We start from the raw sequence: 23,648 nt of genomic DNA, 5'->3' as shown, positions 1-23,648 counted from the left end.
CCTTGAGATGACCATTGCCTGGTACTTTTGTGGCGTGAATGTTACTTGCCACTTATCTGCCCAAGCCTGGATATTGTCCAGGACTTGCTGCATTTCTACATGGACTGCGTCAGTATCTGAGGAGTCACGAATGTTGCTGAACATTGTGCAATCATCAGCGAACCTCCCCAATTCTGACCTCATGATTGAAGGAAGATCATTGATGAGGCAGCTGAAGATGGTTGGGCCTGGGACACTACCCTAAGGAACTCCTGCAGTGATGTCCTGGAGCTCAGATGATTGACCTCCAACGACCACAACCATCTTCCTTTGTGCTAGGTATGACTCCAACCAGCGGAGGGTTTTCCCCCTGATACCCATTGACCTCGGTTTTGCTAGGGCTCCTTGATGCCATACTCGGTCAGATGCTGCTTTGATGTCAATTGCAGTTACTCTCTCTCATCTCACCTCTTGAGTTCAGCTCTTTTGTCCATGTTTAAACCAAGGCTGTAATGAAGTCAGGAGCTGAGTGGCCCTGGTAGAACCCAAACTGAGCGTCACTGAGCAGGTTATTGCTAAGCAAGTGCCACTTGATGGCACTGTTGATGACACTTTCCATCACTTTACTGTTGATTGACAGTAGGTTGATGGGGCGGTAATTGGCCGTGTTGGCCTGTCCTGCTTTTTGTGTACCGGGCATACCTGGGCAATTTTACACATTGCAGGGTAGATGCCAGTGTTGTAGCTGTGTTGGAACAGCTTGGCGAGGGGCGCAGCGTGTTCTGGAGCATAGGTCTTCAGTACTGTTGCCAGAATATTGTCAGGGCCCATACCCTTTGCAATATCCAGTACCTTCTGTCGTTACTTGATATCACGTGGAGTGAATCGAATTGTCTGAAGTCTGGCATCTGTGATGCTTGGGAGTTCAGGAGTTGGCCGAGATGGATCATCATCATCAAATGTCCATTGCATGCTGCATATGCAATTTGGCATGCAAATAGTCCTGTGTTGTAGCTTCACCAGGTTGACACCTCATTTTGAGGTATGCCTGGTGCTTCTCCTGGTATGCGCTCCTGCACTCATCATTGAACCAGGTTTGGTCTCCTGGCTTGATGGTAATGGTAGAGTGGGGGATATGCTGGGCCATGAAATTGCAGATTGTGGTTGAGTACAATTCTGCTGCTGCTGATTGCCCACAGCGCTCATGGATGCCCAGTTTTGCATTGCTAAATATTCAATGACCCAACCTCCACTGCTCTCTGGGAAAGAGAATTCCAAATTCTAACCAACCGCTGAGAGAACGAAATTCCTCCTTATCTTTGTCATCAATGGGAAACTGTTAATTTTACAACTGTGGCCCTTCGTTTCAGACTCCCCCAAAAGGGGAACATCCTCCCTGCATCCGCTCTGTCAAGTCCTCTCAGAATTTTGTATGTTACAATAAGACCACCTCTCATTCTTCTAAACTCCAATGTGTGTAGGCCCAACCTGTTCCACCATTCTTCATAAGACGCCCCCTTTTTCCCAGGAATAAACCTGGTGAACCTTTTCTGAACTGATTCCTGCCTGACCATTTATCCACTTTCAAAGATGCAAAACACCTTAATATTTCCCCTCTCACTCTGTTTATCCCATCCAATATTTCACACGCCTCCTCTTTATCTACAATTTCTACACCGACCCCCTCTTGTATGAAGACAGACACAAAGTATTCATTATGAACCATGCTCACATCTCCCACCTCAATACACATTTTTCCTTTTGATCCCTAGTACTTTATCCTTAGGTATCCGCTTGCTGTTTGCGTTTTCCTTGATTTTACTTGGTAATATTATTTTCCGACTTTCTCTTTGCTTTTCTAATTTCCTTTTTAATTTCCCCCCTGTAATTTTTTCATTCCTCTTTGCTTTCTGTGGTATTGAATTCTCGGTATCTGACATAAGCTTCCCTTTTGTGTCTTATCCTACCCTGTTTGATCGTTGATATCCAAGGGGCTCGAGATTTGGCAGTCCCACCCTGTTTGCCTTTGTGTGAACATATTTGTTCTCAATCCTCAGTAACTCTCACTGCTCTGACACTGATTGTCCCTCAAGTAGCTAAGTCCCTCCCTGGGATTATCATCTCCTCTGATCCTCCTGCAGGACCATCACATCCTTCCTAAAGTCTTGTGACCAGTACTGGATGCAATATTCTAGTTTTGGCCTAACTTGACATCCTGCTTTTGTACTCAACACCTCTATTTATGAAGCCTAATATGCCACGTGCTTTGCTGAATGCTCTCTCAATATGTACTGCCATCTTCAAAGATGTATGTCCATGTCCCTCCACCACCCGCTCCCCCACCCGCACCAAGTCCGTGTCTCGCCCTCTGTCTCTGTTTTCTCTCGCTTTCTCTATCTGTCTATCTCTCTCTCTCTATCTCCCTCTATCTTTATTTGCCTCTGTCCATGTGTTTTTGTGTCTCCCTCACACCATCCCTCACTCTCTCTTTCTGCCACTGCCTCTCCCTCTGTCTCTCCCTTTATCTCATTACATCTCTTTCCTTCACTCTGTCCATGACTATGTTTGTCTCTCTCTCACAGAATGTCTGCCTCTCTCTCTGTCTCCGACTCTGTCTCCCTTTGTCACCGTCGGGATCGCTATTCTTCTCTTTCCGTCTTTTGCACTGTCTCTCTCTCTCGCTCTCTCTCTCTCTGTCTCCCTCTCTCACTCTGTTTCCCTCTGTCTCCCTCTCTCTTTGTGTCTTTCTCTCCTTCTATCGCTATCTCCCTCGATCTCTCCTTCGCCCTCTGTCTCTCTCCCCTCTTTATCTTGACAATATTGAAAATGCTTGCCCTGTAATGAAACTGGACACATTTCAGAGTTAATAGAGTGCAGGTGATGCTTATTATGGTTTTGCATTTCAGAGCTCTGTTTTTGTCCAGTTGGGAAGTTACCTCTGGACAGAGAGTTTTCTCATGAGGGAAGAGTGGGAACAGGTATTTAGACTGAACAATGAACTGGCAATGAAATCAGAGACTGTCATCGGCTTCCTCATTTTGGTGAATGGACAACTGCCTGTTTAAGATAAATCTCTCTCGAACTCTCTCTTTCCCTCTCTGTCTTTCCCTCTCTCTGTCTCTCTATCTGTCTCTCTGCAGTGCTCCATAGTCATAGCCTGACAACCTGAATATGACCCATTTATTCCAACTCTCTGTTTCATGTCCATTAACCAGTTCTCAATCCGTGCTGGTATATTCCCCCCTCCCCTCCCCCAATCCCACGTGCTGTAATTTTGATTACTAACCTCTTTTGTGCGCCCTTAACAAAATCTTTCTGAAAATCTAAATCTACCACACCCACCGGTACCCCCTTATCTATTCCGCTAGTAACATCCTCAAAGAACGCCAACAGGTTCATTAGACATGATTTCCCGGTTGACTAGGCCCAATCCGACCATTACTTTCGAACTGTCCGCTTAGCACATTCTTTGTTATAGATTCGAGCATTTTCCCTATGACTGATGTTAGACAAACAGGTCCGTAGTTCCCCGTTTATTCTCTCCCTCCTTTTGTAAATAGTGGGGTTACATTTGCTACCTTCCAATCTGCAGGAACCATTCCAGTCTATTGAATTTTGAAAGATGACCACCAATGGATCAACTATCTCTACAGCCACCTCTTTCAACACTCTGGGATGTAGATCATCAGGTCCAGGGGATTTATTTACTTTAAGACCCATTAATTTGTCTGGCATTTTTTTTTACCAATATTTTGCAGTTCCTCATTTACACTGGTTTCTTGATTCTCCATTATTTCTGGGAGGTTTACAGTATTTTCCTCTGTGAAGATAGACACAAAATATTTGCTTAGTTTCTCTGCCATTTCACTGGGATCACAGGCTGAGTAAATTGGATCAGTATTCTCTGGATATTAGAAGAATGGGAGCTGATCTCATTGAGACATATCAGATTCAAAAGGGACTGGATAGGGTAGACACTGAGAGATTATTTCTGTTGGTCGGAATTTACTGGTAATCTCTCTCAATCTCCGTCTTCCCCGCTCTCTTACTCACTCTATCACGAGTTCCCCTCTCTACAACTTTCTCCATGTTTACCTCTCTCCTCTTCTCAATCTATCTCTATCTCCCTCTGTCTCTATTTCCCTCTCTACCCTCTCAATCCCGATCTCGCACTGTGTCATTCCCTCAACGATGCTGCACACAGCTTTGCGGGAAAATTCGCCGACAGTCTCCATCCCAATCTCTTCCTCTTTCTTTCTGGCATAGTTTGCCTATTGCTACCTTTTTTCTCTCTCTCTCTCTGTTATTCTATTCCCATATCTAATCATGTGTTTCTCACTGTTACTCTCTCCATCTGGATGGAGGAGGAGAAAGAGAGGCATATATAGAGGCAGCTTTACTCTGTATCTAACCCCACACTGTACCTGCCCTGGGAGTGTTTGATAGAACAGAGAAGACAGAGATTTACTCTGTAGCCGACTCCAGGCTTGGCAACATTTGATGAGACAGTGTAGACAGAGTTTTACTCTGTAACCCTGGAAATTTAGAAGGGTAAGGGGTGAATTGATCAAAGTTGCAAGATAATAACTGAAACTGATGGGGTATTTAGGAGAAACTCTTGTCACTGGTCGGGGTAGTCTCGGATGAGGGGCGCAGGTGGGGGGGGGGGGAGAGAGCGGGTGAGGTCCTAACTCTGGAATTCCTTTCCTAAACCTTTCCATCTCACTAACTGTCTTTCCTCTTTGAAGACGCTCCCACGAACCAAACTCTTTGACCAAATTTTGGTTGTCCAGTCTAATATCTCCTGAAGCGACTCGGTGCCACATTTTTATTTTGTTTATTCATTTGTTGGATGTTTGCATTACTGGCCAGGCCAGCATTTATTGCCCATTCCTAATTGCCCTTGAGAAGGTGGTGGTGGGCCTCCTTCTTGAACCGCTGCAGTCCATGAGGTGTAGGTACACCAACAGTGCTTTTACGAAGCCAGTTCCAGGATTTTGACACAGTGACAGTGAAGGGGCAGCGATATAGTTCCAATTCAGGATGGTGTGTGACTTGAAGGGAAACTTGCACGTGGTGGTTTTCCCATACGTAATTCCTGTTTGTTTGCTCTCTCTCCTCTCCTTTCTAGACCTCCCTGTCCTCCTGTCCCTCTCTGCCATGAGAACCTGAGAACAGAAGAATGTGGGTACAGGAACAGAGAGACCTGGGGATATCTGTGCACAAATTGAAGGTGGCAGGGCGAGTTGAGAAAGTGGTTAAAGGCATATGGCATTCAAGGCTTTGTAAATCGAGGCTCAGAGTATAAAAGCAAGGAGGTTATGATGAAGCTTTATAAACACTGCTTCATCCTCAACTAGTATTTTGTCCAATTCTGGACACCGTACTTTAGGAAGGATGTGGGGGCTTTAGAGAGGGTGCAGAAAAGATTCACGAGCTAGGTTCCAGGGATGAGGGACTTGGATGGATTGGAGAAGCTGGGTTGTTCTCCATGGAGAAGAGAAACTTGAGATTAGATTTGATAGAGGTGTTTAAAATCATGAGAGATCCGGACAGAACAGATGTAGGAGTAGGAATGCAGCACATAGGACATTTCAGACCCATGCGTGCTGAATGTTTACTTGTACAAGTGAATTGACCATTTAACGTTTTTAAATTACTTAACCCTTGTGTTCCCACAAAGATCAAGCTAGCAAATTCAACAGTGGCCACTTTGACTAAATCCCATCGTGTCTTATGTACATTCTCACAGGATAGCAGACATAACTGTAGTCATAGTATGCAGCTAAAAGTCATCAGTAACATTGTTTTTTCAGTCATTTTAGTCCATATTTACAGTTCACATGTACCGTACTGTTGTAATAAAGTCATTTAGTATCTATTCATTGCACTGAGGCAAACTTTCACTCTGTCAACATTCTCACCAAATACTAAAGCATTCCAGAAAGCGAGGCTCACAAATTCAACACACGTTTCCTTTTCTGAGTCTCTGAGGGATTAATGATGCTTATCCTCCACATGAGCAGTCGTCCTAATCCTGTGTGCCTGTCACGCTCCCAAACCCAGGATCCACTTACAGAAAGGCAAGTGACACAGGAGCTTCTTAGTGACAGAGGCAGGTGAGTGTTTATCCTGAGCCGGTCACAGTGAGTGGCCCGGGTTAATCCGACACTCCAGGGGCAGATTAAACTGAGTTTTGCTCTGCTTCTAACCCGAGCTGCACCTTCTTTGAGAGTATTCGATGGGACAGGGTGAATGTGCGGGGGTCATTCCTTCAAGTGCACATCCAAGTGTTTTTTAAATGTGATGAGGGTTTCTGTCTCTATCACCCTTTCATGCTGTGAGTTCCAGTCACCTACCTGGGTGAAAAGGTTACCCCTCAGCTCTCTTGTAAACCTTCTACCAATTACTTCAAATCAATGTTCCCTGCTTATTGGCCCCTCTGCTAAGGGAAATGGATCCTTCTATCCACTCTATCTAGACCCATCATCATTTTATACACCTCAATTAAATCGCCCCGCAGTCTCCTCTGTTACAAAGAAAGCAATTCCAGCCTATGCAGTCTCCCCCATGCTAAAATTCTCCATTCTCCATGACAACATCCTCTGTAAATCTTCTCTGCACCATCTTTCCAACATTCACATCCTTCCTGTAATGTGCTGACCGGAACTGTACACAGTACACTAGCTGTGGTCTAACTATTGTACACTTCGATCATAACGTCTCAGCTCTTCTCTTCTATACTTCGGCCAATAAAGGAAAGTATCCCGTACGCCTTCATAACCACCTTATCCACCTGTGCTGTTAGCCTCAGGAATCAGTGGCCATTTACTCCAACGTCCCTCTGTTCACAGACAGAGAGATTGTTCGTGTAGTTTGAAACAGCAAATGTAAAACATAATAATTTGATTAAATCCTTCACTGTAGTATACACAGACATACGAGAGAGAGGCATGGAGTGAGAAACATCAGCGTAGAGGGAGAAAAATAGATGGAGAGGGTAACAAATTGGAAAGGAGTGATAGGCTCAGATATAGAGGTATTCTCTGCTAATCTCTCTCGCTGGTAATCTGTCTCCATCTCTATCTCTCTCTTTCCCCCTCTTCTACTCTCTGAAATGCTATTTCTTGCTCTCTGTTACTCACTTTCCAAGTCTATCCCTCCACTTTTCTCTCCCTATCTATATCTCCCTCGGTACAATACCTCACTCTCTCCCTCTTACTCTCAGGATCGGAAGATGGAGAACGACGGCAGAGAAAGGGTGTCACAGGTAGAGAGATGAGGAGAAAGAAGCAGACGAAGAGTAAGGCTGGCATTGGTGGATGGATCTTTACTCTGCATCCAACCTGTTTCTTTTTTTTTTACAAGGTGGCCTTTATACCCCAGGCCCCTTTTACATCTTTTATGTCGAGAGGCCCTCAATTCCTCAGGTCCCATTTAATATACATATTTTTTAAACGAATTTATCAAAAACAGATAAATAAACCAAAAACTCAAATTAAAATGCCATTCTCGGCATCGACGACGCACTCCAGTCCCTGCTGTGCCCACTGGTCGCGGAAGGCCTCAAGCGTACTGGCGGACACCGCATGCTCTGTCTTCAGGGACACTCAGGGGCAAACGGAACCGCAGAAGAGGGGCAGGCAATCAGGGAGGACGGACCCCCCCAATGGCCCGCAGCCTGGACCTGTGAATTGCCACCTTGGCCAGGCCCAGGAGCAGACTGATGAGGAGATACTCCTCCTGGCCCATGCCCCTCTGCACCGGGCGCCCAAGGAACAGGAACGTTGGACTGAAGTGGAGCCAGAACTTGAGGAGCAGTCCCTTCAAATACTCAATTACTAGAGGACACGAGTTCAAAGTGAAAGGGGAAAAGTTTAGGGGGGATATGCGTGGAAAGTTCTTTACGCAGAGGGTGGTGGGCACCTGGAACGCATTGCCAGCGTAGGTGGTAGATGCGGGCACGATGGAGTCTTTTAAGATGTATCTAGACAGATACATGAATGGGCAGGAAGAAAAGAGATACAGAACCTTAGAAAATAGGCGACATGTTTAGAGAGAGGATCTGGATCGGCGCAGGCTTGGAGGGCCTGTTCCGGTGCTGTAATTATCTTTGTTCTTTGTTCTAGGGGCTGCAACCTGTCACACTCCATATACATGGCACACGGACTCATCCAGGTCGCAGAAAGTACAGGCGGCCTAAGAGTCCGTGAACCTACTTAAAAGTCTATTGCACGGGACTGCCCTGTGCAACACTCTCCACCTCAGGTCCCCGATGTAAAGGGCGAGGACTCCCACGTAGGTAGGCCTCCATCGGGGTTTTGCCTCGCCGCCAGGACGTGTCCGGCCGGCTGACAAGGTCGAGGAAGTGAAGAATGTGCAGGAGCAGTCCGTACAGGAAACCCCTCTGGGCCGATTGGAATGGCATGGTGGTTGTGTGGGACCGGCTCCCGAGAATGGTTTCGGGGCCTGGGTCCGATGAGCACTTCCGGACGACGGGAGGTCAGCTCGGCCGTGAGCGCACCACTCTCCCGAGCCCCTTCGCCACCCGCAGTGAGGGGCGTCCTGGAGGCTTTGTCTACTCCTCCGCCCATCAGTCCGTCCACGGAGTCGGCCGCCCAGAGAGCCGAGATGCTCTCCTCCGCTTGCGGGGGAGTGCCATGACTGGAGGCGACCATGTTCCAGACTTGGATTAGATCCTGGTAAAAGACAGGCAACTCCCTCAGAGGGGTGCGGTTAACGGTCTCAGCCGGCAGCTGAGTGTCGTCTTGAAGGCAATGACACTGGTGGACACCATCTGGGAGGGAACTCGACGTACAGATATCTCTATCAGGGCCGAAGGTGAAGAGTCGCAACCTGGGTGCGGACGCATACCAGCTTCTGGCCGCCTTCCTCGATTGGAAGACTCAGGACCGCGGCAGAGACTCAGTGTTTCTTCTTGCCCCAGAAGAAATGAATGAGCTTCTTCTGGATCTTGGTGGCAAATGCAGGGGGTGGGGCCAAAGTGTCCAACAAGTACCACAACATCGAGTCCACCAGTTGGTTTATGACCAGCACTCGGCCCCTGTAGGAAAGCACTCGGAGCAGTCCTGTCCAGTGTCCCAGCCGAGTGGTGACTTTCGCCTCCAACTCATGCCAGTTTTCTTGCCAGGCTTCCTCAGTGGGGCTAAGGTGGACTCCGAGATAGAGGATGCGTGTGGTGCTCCATGCAAAAGGCGTCATCTCCACCGGCAGGGAGTCCACCCACCACTGACCCACCAGGAGACTGGAACATTTCTCCCAATTGATCCTCGCGGAGGATACGGCAGAAAAGGTGTGCTAGCAGTCGCACATCCTCCACAAGTCAATGGAATCTGCGACTGCGAGGAGCCCGTCGTTGGCATAAGCCGAGAGGACGACCCGCATGGCCAGCTCGTGCAGAACCAATCCCGTCAACCTCCTGCGAAGCTGGCACAGGAATGGCTCCACGCAGATGGTGTACAATTGGCCGGACATGGGGCATCCCTGACGCACAGGCCACGAAATTGGACCAAATTTGAAAGAGCGCAGAGTACCGAAAAGGTATTCGTGATCCACCTTGTCGAACGCCTTCTCCTGATCGAGGAAGAGATAGGCGACCGACTGACCAGTCCTCATGGAAAGATAGATCAGGTCCTGGACCAAGTGGATGTTGTCCTGGATGGACTGGCCCGGGACCATATAGGACTGGTCGGGGTGGATCATGTGGGCCAGCACGGAGCCCAGGCTGGTAGACATAGCCCGGGCAAAGATCTTATAATCCATGCTGAGGAGGGAGACCGGACACCAGTTTTTAAGCAGGCGGCCACAGAGGCTGCATCTGCATAAATAGTAGAGGGCCCCGCCACCGGTGATGAACGGCTTGCCATGGGTCTAAGAGCTAAACCCACCCCAAATTGTGGGCTTGCACACCGAATAACAAAAGATTCACAGAAGATATTGATTATGTATTGAAAAATAAACAGGTGAAAGGAGAGGCTGAGGGAGTACAGGAGAGGTAAAGACAGGGGGTAAGGGATGACTTGCTTTCTGGAGGTGGTGCTCACAGCACACTTAAAGCAGTCTTTGCACTTGCTCTTCCGGTCTTCTGGTCTTCTGGCTGGGGAAGGCGTCTTCACCTGGGTCAGCTGAAGCTGCCCAGGCACTATCCATCCCTTTCTCTGTATTTAGCCGGGCAGCTGCAGCTGATCCAGGCTGGGCAATTGATGTGGGGAGGAAACTTCCCTGTGTGCTTGTTGCAGCAGCACAGATTCCTGCTGAATTGGCAGCCACACCCCTTGTTGCACCGGCCACTTGTTCCGCCCCCAAAACTCCAAAGCAAAGCAAATTACTGGTGTTCAGCACCCACCTCCTGACAAAGCCTTGTTTCCAACAAAAAATGTCTCTTTCTTCTCTTTAATGGTGATTGTTTTTGAAGCTATCCCTCTGCTTGGTTGCAACTGCTCTCTCTTGTTCAGTGCAGCTCCTCTCGCAACCTCTAAAACCTCCAACTGCCAACAGCACTCTCAGCTGAGGCTCGTTGCTGCCATCAGCAGTCAACACTCCAATTAGACAGCGGAAAACCCCGTTTATTTTATCGAACCCCGTTTTTTTTTCTAACACCGTTTTGTTTTACAGGTGGCCTTTATTCCTCAGGCCCCCTTTATATATATATTTGTAGTTTTAAAATAACTTTATTAAAACCAGATAAATAAACAAAAAGCTCAAATTAAAATGCCATTCTCGGCGTCAACGATGCACTCCAGTCCCTGCGGTGCCCAACGGTCGCGGAAGGCCTCAAGCGTACCGGCAGACACCGCATGCTCCTTTTCCAGGGACACCCGGGCGCGAACGTAACCGCGGAAGAGGGGCAGGCAATCGGGGAGGACGGAACCCCCGACAGCCCGCAACCTGGACCTGTGAATTGCCACCTTGGCCAGGCCCAGGAGCAGACTGACGAGGAGATCCTCCTCCCGGCTCAAGCCCCTCCGCACTGTGTGCCCAAAGATCAAGAGCGTGGGACTGAAGTGCAGCCAAAATTTGAGGAGCAGCCCCTTCAGATACTCAAAGAGGGGCTGCAACCTCGCACATTCCGTATAAACATGGAACACGGACTCGTCCAGGCCGCAGAAAGTACAGGCGGCCTGGGTGTCCGTGAACCTACTTAAAAGGCAATTGCACGGGACTGCTCTGTGCAGCACCCTCCACCCCAGGTTCCCGATGTAAAGGGGGAAGACTCCCGCGTAGAGAGACCTCCATCGGGGTTTCCCCTCGCTGCCAGATGGCAACGCGGACCGCCAGGGCGTGTCCGGCTGGCTGACGAGGGCGAGGAAGTGGAGAGTGTGCAGGAGCAGCCCGTACAGGAAACCCCTCCGCGCCGATTGGAATGGCACGGAGGGCATTTCCGAGAGGCGGCTCGGGTTGTGCGGGACCGGCTCCCGAGGATGGTTTCGGGGACTGGGTCCGATGAGCAGGAATAGATCCCGGTAAAAGGCAGGCAACTCCGTCAGAGAGGCACGGCTAACAGACTACACTGGGAACTGCGTGTCGTCTTGAAGGCAGTGACACTGGCGAAAAAAATACGTCGCCAGCGCACACCATCTGGGAGGACGCTCGACGTATAGGTATCTCTGCAGGGTCCGAAGATGGAGAGTCGCAGCCTGGGTGCGGACGCACGCCAGCGACTGACCGCCCTCCTCAATCGGGAGACTCAGGACCGCGGCAGAGACCCAGTGTTTCCTCTTGCACCAGAAGAAATCGACGAGTTTCTTCTGGATCTTGGTGCCAAATACAGGGGGCGGGGCCAAAGTGACCAACCGGTACCACAACAAGGAGGCCACCAGTTGGTTTATGACCAACGTTTGGCCCCTGTAGGAAAGCACTCGGAGCAGTCCTGTCCAGCGCCCCAGCCGAGCGGTGACTTTCACGTCCAACTCCTGCCAGTTTGCCGGCCAGGCTTCCTCAGCGGGTCTAAGGTGGAGTCCCAGACAGAGGAGGTGCGTGGTGCTCCACGCAAAAGGTGTCATCTCCTCTGGCAGGGAGTCCACCCGCCACTGACCCACCAGGAGTCCGGAACATTTCTCCCAATTGATCCTCGCGGAGGACGCGGCAGAAAAGGTCTGCTGGCAGTCGCGCATCCTCCACAAGTCAACGGGATCTGTGATTGCGAGGAGCACGTCGTCGGCGTAAGCCGAGAGGACGACCCGCATGGCCGGCTCGCGCAGAGCCAATCCCGTCAACCTCCTGCGAAGCAGGCACAGGAAGGGCTCCACGCAGATTGTATACAATTGGCCGGACATGGGGCATCCCTGACGCACTCCTCTCCCAAAGCGAAGTGGCGCCGTCAAGGACCCATTAACTTTGACTAGACACTCTGCGGCGGCGTATAAAAGTCGGACACGGGCTACGAAATGCGGCCCGAGTCCGAAAGCGCGCAGAGTCCCGAAAAGGTATTCGTGATCCACCCTCTCGAACGCCTTCTCCTGATCGAGGGAGAGAAAGGCGACCGACTGACCAGTCCTCTGGGAAAGATGGATCAGGTCCCGGACCTGTCTTGGATGGATAGGCCCGGGACTGTGTAGGACTGGTCGGGGTGGATCATGTGGGCCAGCACGGAGCCCAGGCGGGTAGACATAGCCCGGGCAAAGATCTTATAATCCGTGCTGAGGAGGGAGACAGGACGCCAGTTTTTAAGCAGGCGGAGATCGCCCCTCTTCGGCAGCAGGATGATGACCGCCCTGCGCCATGTGTGGGGCATCTCCCTGGTCGCCAGGTTTTCCCCCAGGACCAGCGCGTAATCGTCCCCCAGGACGTCCCAGAACGCCCTGAGGAACTCCACGGTCAACCCATCCAGCCCTGGGGATTTGCCCCTCGAGAGCTGGTGGAGGGCGCCAGTCAGCTCCGCCAACGTGAGCGGAGCCTCCAATCCTTTGGCGCCCTCCGGGCTGACCTGCGGCAGGTCCTCCCACAAAACTCTGCACGGATCCTCGCTGGACGGATCCGGAGAGAACAACGCACTGTAATAAGTCCGGACCAGGAGGCCCATTCCCTCCGGATCCGTGATGGAGGATCCGTCGTCGGCCAACAGCTCAACGAGCTGCTTACGGAACCCCCGCCATTTTTCCAACGAGTAGAAGAAGGGAGAGGCGCGGTCCAATTCTTCCAGGATCTGGATCCGCGAACTCATGTACGCGCCTCGGGACCCTATGAGCTGCAGGTCCCTCAGCGCGCCCTTCTTCTCTTTGTACGCCTGCCACAGGGCCGGGTCCACGACGGCATGACCGAGGCGGGACTCCAAGTCAAGCACCTCCCTCTCAAGGCGCCCGATCTCGGCTTCCCGCCTCTTGGTCGACCCCTTCGCGTACTCCTGACAGAAGACACGGATGTGAGTCTTGCCCACATCCCACCATAGCCTCAAGGAGGGGAAGCCTCCCTGCTTCCTTCTCCAGTCGGCCCAGAATCGACAGAACGAGTCCCGAAATCGCACGTCCTCCAGCAACCGGTTGTTAAAGTGCCAGTACGCGGACCCCGCCCGCGTGCGGAGCGGAGTAAACTCCGCCCACACCAGGCGGTGGTCCGAGCAGGGCACCAGCCGCATGGAGGCCGCCGAAACGCGGGAGACGTACGCCTGCGAAATGTAGAGGCCTTCGATTCGCGACCCCCCTCCTCCAGACCTCCACGTGAAGGCGCTGGAGTTGTGATGGAGATTCCGTCAGACGTCCACCAAGTTAAGGGAGCTGATCAGTCCCCTCAACTTCTCCACCGACGCTTGGCCGCGCTGGGGACAGGAGCGATCCCCCACCTCGAGGGTGCAGTTAAAATCGCCCCCGAGGATGATGCACTCGCCGCTATCGATGGAGCTCAAGAGAGCGGACACTTCTTCAGAGATGCGCGCTTGCAACGTGCCGGGCCTGGGCGCGTACACGTTCACAAAGTGGAGCGGCACGCTACACAGGCGAACGGCGAGGTGGAGCAAGCGGCCCGGCACTAGCTCCTTGACCCCCGAGATCTCTGGCTGAAAGGTCGGGGCCAACAAGATAGCCACCCCACTAGAAATAGGGGTGAGGTGACTCATGTAGACCCCACCCTGCCACTCCAGGCGCCAGGTGGCTTCGTCTCCCGGAACGGTGTGGGTTTCCTGCAGAAAGCTCACCGCGTATCTCCCTTCCCTGAGGACTGAGAGATTGTGAAATCTGCGGTGAGCCCCTCTGCTGCCGTTGATGTTGAGGCTGGCTATGGTTATCTTCATGTCAAAGGTAATTAAAACCCGTCACAAACACCTCACTGTGAGGAGGGAGTGGAAGTGCACCTGGCCCTCCACTCCCCCAGCAACCCACTGAGGAACACATTAAAACGGCGCCTCTCAACCAGTTTCACGTCCGCGCGCTTGCCCGCTATCTTAAGGGCGGCACGGATGGACTGGATGATCAGCGCCAGATTCGACCAGCGGTCGAGGGCCAGCTGAACCTTATTGCGGGAACCTCTGCAAGCTGCGAGGAAATCCCGGAGATCCGCCGTGGGGATGAGAGGAGATCCGGTGGGAGACACGACGGACTCCACCACCTCACTGGCGATGGAATCAAGATCATCCTCCGTGCCCCACACCGAATCCCCATCCTCCTCCGGGTCGTCACCGCCAGCGGCCGACACATCCACCACACACTGTGGGGCGGACGTCCCGGCCGCGCCAGCTGGTCCCGCCTCCGTCACGATCCCACCCCCAGGATCGATGGCGGTGGAGTCCTCTCTGGGTTCTATTGTGAAACTGGAGCCTGTAGGCACCAGCGGCTCAGGACCCCCCTCCACCTCCGTCCCCAGGCCAATGAGTGGTCCAGGGGAGACAGAAGTTCCGGACTCCGGGAAACCAGCCGGAGCCGAGACTGGAGGCGGCGAGAGGAGGCCATCTCCCGCTAAGCCAGCACCCACAGGCCCAGCAGATGGGGCAGCATTCTCAGTTATAACTGGGTCGGGGGTCGCCTGGTTGGTGGTGGACTCTGGCTGGGAGGCCCGACCCTCTGGGGCCTCGCCCTCCCCTTCATTCAGGACACCCGACCCAGTAGCAGTGGCAGAATGGGCGGCTTCCCCAGTCTCCCCCACCACAAGCAGGGCCCCACTTACTCCTTCAGGAGGGGCCTCAGGTACCGGGGCCATCCCCTCCCCTCCATCCTGAGGAATAGGGAGCACCTGCCCGGACTTTGCAGCCTTGGTGGTGGCGGTAGGGGAAACCTGGGGACCCGAAACAGGAGACAGCTCCCCTCCAACAGATGGGCCCTGCGCCTCAGGGCCCCTTGTTACCTTTGTGGAGGGGTGCCATCTCCTCTTTTTCCCAGCTGTGTGAGGAGGCTCAGAGACCTCCATATCATCAGAGGCCTCCACCTCCACACTCTCCTTTTTTTTATTCATCCTGGGCCTGAGCCCAGCCCTGGGGCAAGTTGACTTCCCGAGATCGGGCCTTGGGCTGAGCTCAGGCTCGGGTAGTGTCACGATATCCAGGGGAAGCGCCTCTCGATGTTTATTTCTCCTCCGCACCTTCCTTCCACTTGGACGGTCAACCCCCTCCCTGCCGGAGGCCGTGAAAACCACAGCCTCCGGTACCGACTGAATGGTATCTGGTGGTGGTGCAGTGGGGGTGGGAGGAGGTGCAGCGTCGCCACCCTGGGCCGCTGAGTTGGAGTTGGCAGCCGGGAGGTTGGGGCAGTTCTTACGAACATGCCCCACCCCCTTACAGACATGGCACCGCACCCCGTCCAAGGTCCAGAAGACGCGGTAGGCCGTCCCCTGGAATTCTACATTGAAGTAGCACTCTGTCACCTCCTCCCGCGCCAGCTGCATGAATAACTGGCGGAGGAAGGAGTACACGTGTCGGAGGCTGTTCTCCCGAAGACCGAGCGGGACTGGGGTGAGCCACGTCGTTACCTCCCCCAGATGGTGCAGGTGGGGAAGGAGGAGCTCACCAGGGATGAAGGGCGGGACATTGGATAAAATGAGCCTTTGTGCAGTGGCCTCCAGGGGGTCCACTGGCAGAAAGGTCCCACCCACGGTGAGCCCCTTGCTCAGAGCCAGGGACACCGCCCGCTCGGTCTTCAGGAAAAACACTGCCTTCCCGTACATTTTAGAGGCTGCAACAATGGCCGAAGGGCCGACAACCTCGGCCATTGCTTTCACGCATGCCTCTATAGTCATGTTCGGGTGGACGTAGCTCTTGACCACATGCCTCGATGTTAATGAAGCAAACGGTGACGGGGCAACAGGTGCAGCTGCAGCAGCCGCAGCAGCATATGAACGGGAAGGCCGCGCCACCGGCGAAGAGGGGCTTGCCATGGGCTCTAAGAGCTACGTCCACCCCCAAGAAACAAAACAAATTTACACAATTTTAAAAAAAAAGCAAACTTTAAACAAGGTGGAGTGGGAGTAGAGGAGGATGGCGTAGGATGGTAAAGGAAAAGGGGAGGATAGGTGACTGAGGCGACTGAGTGGAGGAAGGGAGAGAAAGGATGAAAAGGATGTTTGTTCCAACTGCCAGTTGGAGCACCTTTATCACAATTAGTCCAAACTTGTTTGTTGTCTTCCAGTTGGGGGAGGCTTCTTCGCCCGGGACGGCTGGAGCCACCCGGTACTCTCCTCTTCTGATTTTAACAAGACAGTCTTCACCCGGGCAACTCCAGCTGTCCCGAGCAGGCAGTTGGGGTGGGGAGGGAGCTCCCTGTGTGCAAACACCAATACAAACACAGGGGCCCCTACTGGATTTGGCTGCCCCACCCCTGAGACTTCAGGCCTCTTCTCCCTCCCCCAAACAGTTTAAACTTGATAGTCTTTCAGGTGCCCTGACACCCACCTCTCCAGAAAAATTGCAGACTTCCTTGATGGTTTCCCTCCACTCTGTAATCACCTTTCTCCAGTCCCTCTCCCCAGTTGCTGCAGTCTCCACTCTCCACTCTGTATTCACCTTTCTCCAGTCTCTCTCTCCAGTTGCTGCAGTTTCCAGTCTCCACTCTCCTCTCCCCAGTTGCTGCACTCTCCACTCTCCACTCTGCAATTGCTGCAACACAGGTGCAGCTGCTCCCCCTGATTGCTGGCAGGAAGTGCTCCAAATTGACCAGCCAATCCCAGTGCTGTACCTGTCCTGGGAGTGTTTGATGGGGACAGTGTCGAGGGAGCTTTGCTCTGCATCTAACATTGACCAAGACACAGAAAGCAGAGAATAGATGTGAACGGTTGTTTCTCAGAGTGTGCAGAGATGTACAGCGGTACATCCAATTGTACACAGGAATCTCCCACTAACAGCAATGTGATAATGAAAGGAACCTTATTTTAGTGATTTTGGTTGTGTGATAAATATTGTCCAGGATACCAGGGAGAACGTCATCGAGCCCACACGGGCACGATGGTTGACTGGGCTCTTGCTGTGCTGGAGCAGTCTGTGATTCGGTGCGTTCACAGTGGACTGTCCTAGATCTAATTTTAAAACGGTTTCCTCTGGTTTGTTATTATCCCTCTTCGCTTAACCTTTGGAGTCCAGGTATCATTCCACTCTCTTTATACCATCCAATATTTCACACTCCTCCTGAACTACAATGTCTGCATCATCCCCCTCTTTAATGACTATTTCACAATATTGTTGCTCCTATGATTAAAGGGACAGTGACAGAGGGATTACGCTATTGGGAAAGAGACAGAACACAGAGAGTTGTGGTGAACGGTTGTTCAGGATTGGAGGGAGGTATAGAGTGGTGTCACCCAGAGGTTCGTATTGGGACCACTGCTCTTTATGATGTATATGAATGACCTGATTTGGGTTTACAGAGCAGAACTTCAAGGTTTGCAGGTGACACAAAACTGTGGAAATGTGGTAAAGAGGGAAGAGAATAATAGCAGACTTCAGGAAGCTATTGGCAGTCTGGTAAATTGGACAGACACAGGGCAGATTAACTTCAATGCTGAGAAATGTGAAGTGATGGATTTTGGAAGGAAAACTGTGGGAGAGGCAATTTAAACTAAATGGTACAATGTTGAAACGGGTGCAGGAACAGACAGACCTTACACATACAGGAGCTGCAGTCTCTCTCTCTCTCTCTCTCCCTCGCCCCATTTCACTCACTCTCTTTCTCTTTCAATACCGATCCTGGCTTTTCTCTGAATTATTTTTCGTTGAATAATACCCTGAAATGTTTCAGTCTCACTGTTACAAGGAACAAGTCAAATTTCTGCGGCATTTTTGATATCTTAATGATTCAATGTGGAGCTCGGATTCTGTCAGTTAAATGTCATTTCTAATTTGGACATTCCTGCATTGTGGAACTGTCAGCTGGCTGTGCAGGGACAGGAATTCGGGGTGTTTGAATGGAGCTGAAGATTTTGGTTGCTTGAATAGGGTGTGAATTGGATTGTGGATTGTGTCCCTGAAGGTTTTTACAGCAGATGTCCTGAGAGAATGAAGTGGTTTACCAATGTCTGAATAACATCAAAGTCTTTATACACATGAAAGAACAAGATTGGGGACAATATACAAAGATGAGACAGTGAGGCAACAAGAGTAGGAAGGTGGATGTCGTTTACAGTTTGTAATCTAAAAGCATGAACTAATGACTGAAAAAGCAGGAGTTCAAATCCCACATTCGACTCACGTGAATTTGAATTTCACTGAATATAAAAAAACAAAATCTCGAATAATAAATCCTCCAGGATGAAATGATTCACTCTCACTGCACTGACACTGATTTACCTTCAAGTAGCTTTTTCTAGCCCATCTTTTCGAAATCGCTTTCCACCAGTCCAGCTTCATTCCCTAAAGCTCAGTGTAAAATTGACCTTGTTGGCCTTGCTACGTACTGGACTAAAAAAGTTCTCCTGATTGCATATTTAGAGTTCTGCATCCTCTATACCCTTTACACTAGACTCAGGAGGCGGCAACAGAGGTCGGAGATGTTATGGAGGTGGGAGGAGGCGTCATGTCTGATGGAGACAGCATCAGGTCAGAAGCTCAGGTCAGGAATGAATAATGATCAGATTTTGATCAACATCATATTCAACGCAATGCAACAGTGAGGAATGGCAATGGAATCAATGACAAGAGTGTGGAAGTTGTTGTGAAGTCAAAGGTGGAGGCTTCACTCTGCCCCAGGTTTAATTGGAGGGAATTGGAGCTAGTGGAAAACAGCCTGTTAGAGTCTGATAATTAGAATAACAGACCCACACGGTGACTCTCGCTGTGGAGATCTATAATAAAAGACCCACTCAGTGAATCTCCCCGTGGTGATACGATAATAACAGACCCACTCAGTGACTCTCGCATGGAGATACTATAATAACAGACCCACTCAGTGACTCTCTCTGTGGAGATACTATAAGAACAGACCCACTCAGTGACTCTCCCTGTGAAGATAGTATAATAAAACACCCACTCAGTGACTCTCCCTGTGGAGATGTATAATAACAGAACCACTCAGTGACTCTCCCTGTGAAGATAGTATAATAAAACACACACTCAGTGACTCTCCCTGTGGAGATACCAAAATAACAGGCCCACTCAGTGACTCTTCCAGCGGAGACACTATAATAACAGACCCACTCAGTGACTCTCCCTGTGGAGATACTATCATAACAGCCCCACTCAGTAACTCTCCCTGTGGAGATACTATAATAATAGACCCACTCAGTGACTCTCCCTATGGTTATGCTGCAATAACAGACCCACTCGGATTCTCTCACTGAGGAGATCCTGCAATAACAGAGCAAATCAGTGATTTTCCCTGTGGAGATACTAGAATAACAGAACCACTCAGTGACTCTCCCTGTGGAGATACTATATAAAAGACCCACTCAGTGACTCTCCCTGTGGCGATACTATAATAACAGAACCTCTCAGTGACTCTCCCTGTGGAGATACTATATAAAAGACCCACTCAGTGACTCTCCCTGTGGCGATACTATAATAACATACCCACTCAGTGACTCTCCCTGTGGAGATACTATGATAAAAGACTCACTCAGTGACTCTCCCTGTGGAGATACCATAGTAACTGACCCACTCGGTTTCTCTTCCTGTGGAGATACGATAACAGCCCCACTCAGTGACTCTCCCTGTGGAGATACTTTCATAACAAACCCACTCTGTGACTCTCCCTGTGGATATGCTGCAATAACAGACCCACTCGGTTTCACTCCCTGTGGAGATATTATAATAACAAGAGCCACTCAGTGACTCTCCCTGTGGAGATACTATAATAACAGACCCACTCAGTGACTCTCCCTGTGGAGATACTATAATAACAGACCCACTCAGTGACTCTCCCTGTGGAGATATTATAATAACAAGAGCCACTCAGTGACTCTCCCTGTGGATATGCTGCAATAACAGACCCACTCGATTTCTCTCCCTGTGGAGATACTATAATAAAAGCCCCACTCAGTGAGTCTCCCTGTGGAGATACTATAATAACAGACCCGCTCAGTGACTCTCCCTGTGGTTATGCTGCAATAACCGACCCACTCGGTTTCTCTCCCCGTGGAGATACTATAACAACAGAGCAACTCAGTGACTCTCCCTGTGGAGATACTATAATAACAGACCCACTCGGTGACTCTCCCTGTGGATGTGCTGCAATAACAGACCCACTGGGTGTCTCTCCCTGTGGAGATACTATAATAACAGACCCACTCAGTGTCTCTCCCCTTGCAGATACAATAATAACAGACCCACTCAGTGACTCACCCTTTGCAGATACTATAATAACAGACCCACTCAGTTACTATCCCTGTGGAGATACTATAATAACAGACCCACTCAGTGACTCTATCTGTGGATATGCTGCAATAACAGATCCACTCGGTTTCTCTCCCTGTGGAGATACTATAATAACAGACCCAATCTGTGATTCTCCCTGTGGAGATACTACAATAACAGAACCACTCAGTGACTCTCCCTGTGGATATGCTGCAATAACAGACCCACTCGATTTCTCTCCCTGTGGAGATACTATAATAACAGACCCACTAAGTGACTCTTCCTGCGGAGATACCAAAATAACAGACCCACTCAGTGACTCACCCTTGGCAGATACTATTGTAACAGACCCACTCAGTTGCTATCCCTGTGGAGATACTATAATAACAGAGCAACTCAGTGACTCTCGCTCTGGAGATACGATAATAACAGACCCACTCTATGACTCTCCCTTTGCAGATACTATAATAAGATCCCCACTCAGTGACTCTCCCTGTGGAGATACTATAATAACAGACCCACTCAGTGACTCTCCTTGTGGAGATACTATGATAAAAGACCAACTCAGTGACTCTCCCTTTGGAGATACAATAATAACAGACCCACTCAGTAACTCTCCCTGTAGAGATGCGAGAATAACAGACCCACTCAGTGCCTCTCTCTGTGGAGATACTATATTAACAGACCCCCTCAATGACTCTCTCTTTGGAGACACTATAATAACAGACCCAATCAGTGAGACTTCCTGTGGAGATACTATAATAACAGACCAACTCAGTGACTCTCCCTGTGGAGATACTATAATAACAGACCCACTCAGTGACTCTCCCTGTGGAGATACTATGATAAAAGACCAACTCAGTGACTCTCCCTGTGGCGATACTAAAATAACAGACCCACTCAGTGACACTCCCTTTGGAGATACTATAATAACAGACCCACTCAGTGACTCTCCCTGCAGAGGTGCGATAATAACAGACCCACTCAGTGCCTCTCTCTGTGGAGATACTATATTAACAGACCCCCTCAATGACTCTCTCTGTGGATACACTATAATAACAGACCCACTCAGTGATACTCCCTGTGGAGATACTATAATAACAGACCCACTCAGTGACTCTCCCTGTGGAGATACTAAAATAACAGACCCACTCAGTGACTCTCTCTGTGGAGATACTATATTAACAGACCCCCTCAAAGACTCTCTCTGTGGACACACTATAATAACAGATCCACTCAGTGACTCTCCCTGTGGAGATACTATAATAACAGACCCACTCAGTGACTCTCCCGTTGGGAATGCTGCAATAACAGAAACACTCGCTTTCTCTCCCTGTGGAGCTACTATAATAACAGACTCAAACAGTGACTCTCCCTGTGGAGATACTATAATAACAGACTCAAACAGTGACTCTTCCTGTGGATATGCTGCAATTACAGAACCACTCGGTTTCTCTCCCTGTGGAGATATTATAATAACAGCCACAATCAGTGACTCTCCCTGTGGTTATGCTGCAATAACAGACCCACTCGGTTTCTCTCCCTGTGGAGATACTATAATAACAGAGACACTCAGTGACTCTCCCTGTGGTGATACTATAACAGACCCACTCAGTAACTCTCCCTGTGGAGATACTGTAATAACAGACCCACTCAGAGAATCTCCCTGTGGAGATACTATAATAACAGACCCACTCAGTGACTCTCCCTGTGGAGATACTATAATAACAGACCCACTCAGTGACTCTCCCGGTGGAGATACTATAATAACAGACCCACTCAGTGACTCACCCTTTGGAGATATTATAATAACAGACCCACTCAGTGACTCTCCCTCTGGAGATACGATAATAACGGACCCACTCAGTGACTCTCCCTTTGCAGGTACTATAATAACAGACCCACTCAGTGACTCTCCCTGTGGAGATACTATAATAACAGACCGACACAGTGACTCTCCCTGTGGAGATACTATAATAACAGACCCACTCAGTGACTCTCCCTGTGGAGATACTATAATAACAGACCCACTCATTGACTCACCCTTTGGAGATATTATAATAACAGACCCACTCAGTGACTCTCCCTCTGGAGATACTCTAATAACGGACCCACTCAGTGACTCTCCCTTTGCAGGTACTATAATAACAGACCCACTCAGTGACTCTCCCTGTGGAGATACTATAATAACAGACCGACACAGTGACTCTCCCTGTGGAGATACTATAATAACAGACCCACTCAGTGACTCTCCCTGTGGAGATACTATAATAACAGACCCACTCATTGACTCACCCTTTGGAGATATTATAATAACAGACCCACTCAGTGACTCTCCCTCTGGAGATACTCTAATAACGGACCCACTCAGAGACGCTCCCTTTGGAGCTACTATCATAACAGAACCACTCAGTGACTCTCCCTGTGGAGATACTATAATAACAGACCCACTCAGTGACTCTCCCTGTGGAGATACCATAATAACAGAGCCACTCAGTGACTCTCCTTGTGGAGATACTATAATAACAGACCCACTCAGAGACTCTCCCTGTGGAGATACTATAATAACAGACCCACTCAGTGACTCTCACTGTGGAGATACTATTATAACAGACCCACTCAGTGGCTCTCCCTGTGGAAATGCTGCAATAACAGACCCACTCGGTTTCTCTCCCTGTGGAGATACTGTAATAACAGACACACTCAGTGACTCTCCCTTTGCAGATATTATAATAACAGAACCACTCAGTGACTCTCCCTGTGGAGATACGATAATACCAGACCCACTCAGTGACTCTCCATGTGGAGATACGATAATAACAGACCCACTCAGAGACTCTCCCTGTGGAGATACTAGAATAACAGACCCAATCAGTGACTCTCCCTGTGGAGATACTATAATAACAGACCCACTCAGTGACTCTCTCTGTGGAGATACCATAATAACAGA

Source organism: Heterodontus francisci, chromosome 21, assembly GCF_036365525.1.
Source record: "Heterodontus francisci isolate sHetFra1 chromosome 21, sHetFra1.hap1, whole genome shotgun sequence".
NCBI classification, from domain to species: domain Eukaryota; kingdom Metazoa; phylum Chordata; class Chondrichthyes; order Heterodontiformes; family Heterodontidae; genus Heterodontus; species Heterodontus francisci.
This window is presented reverse-complemented; position numbering follows the sequence as displayed.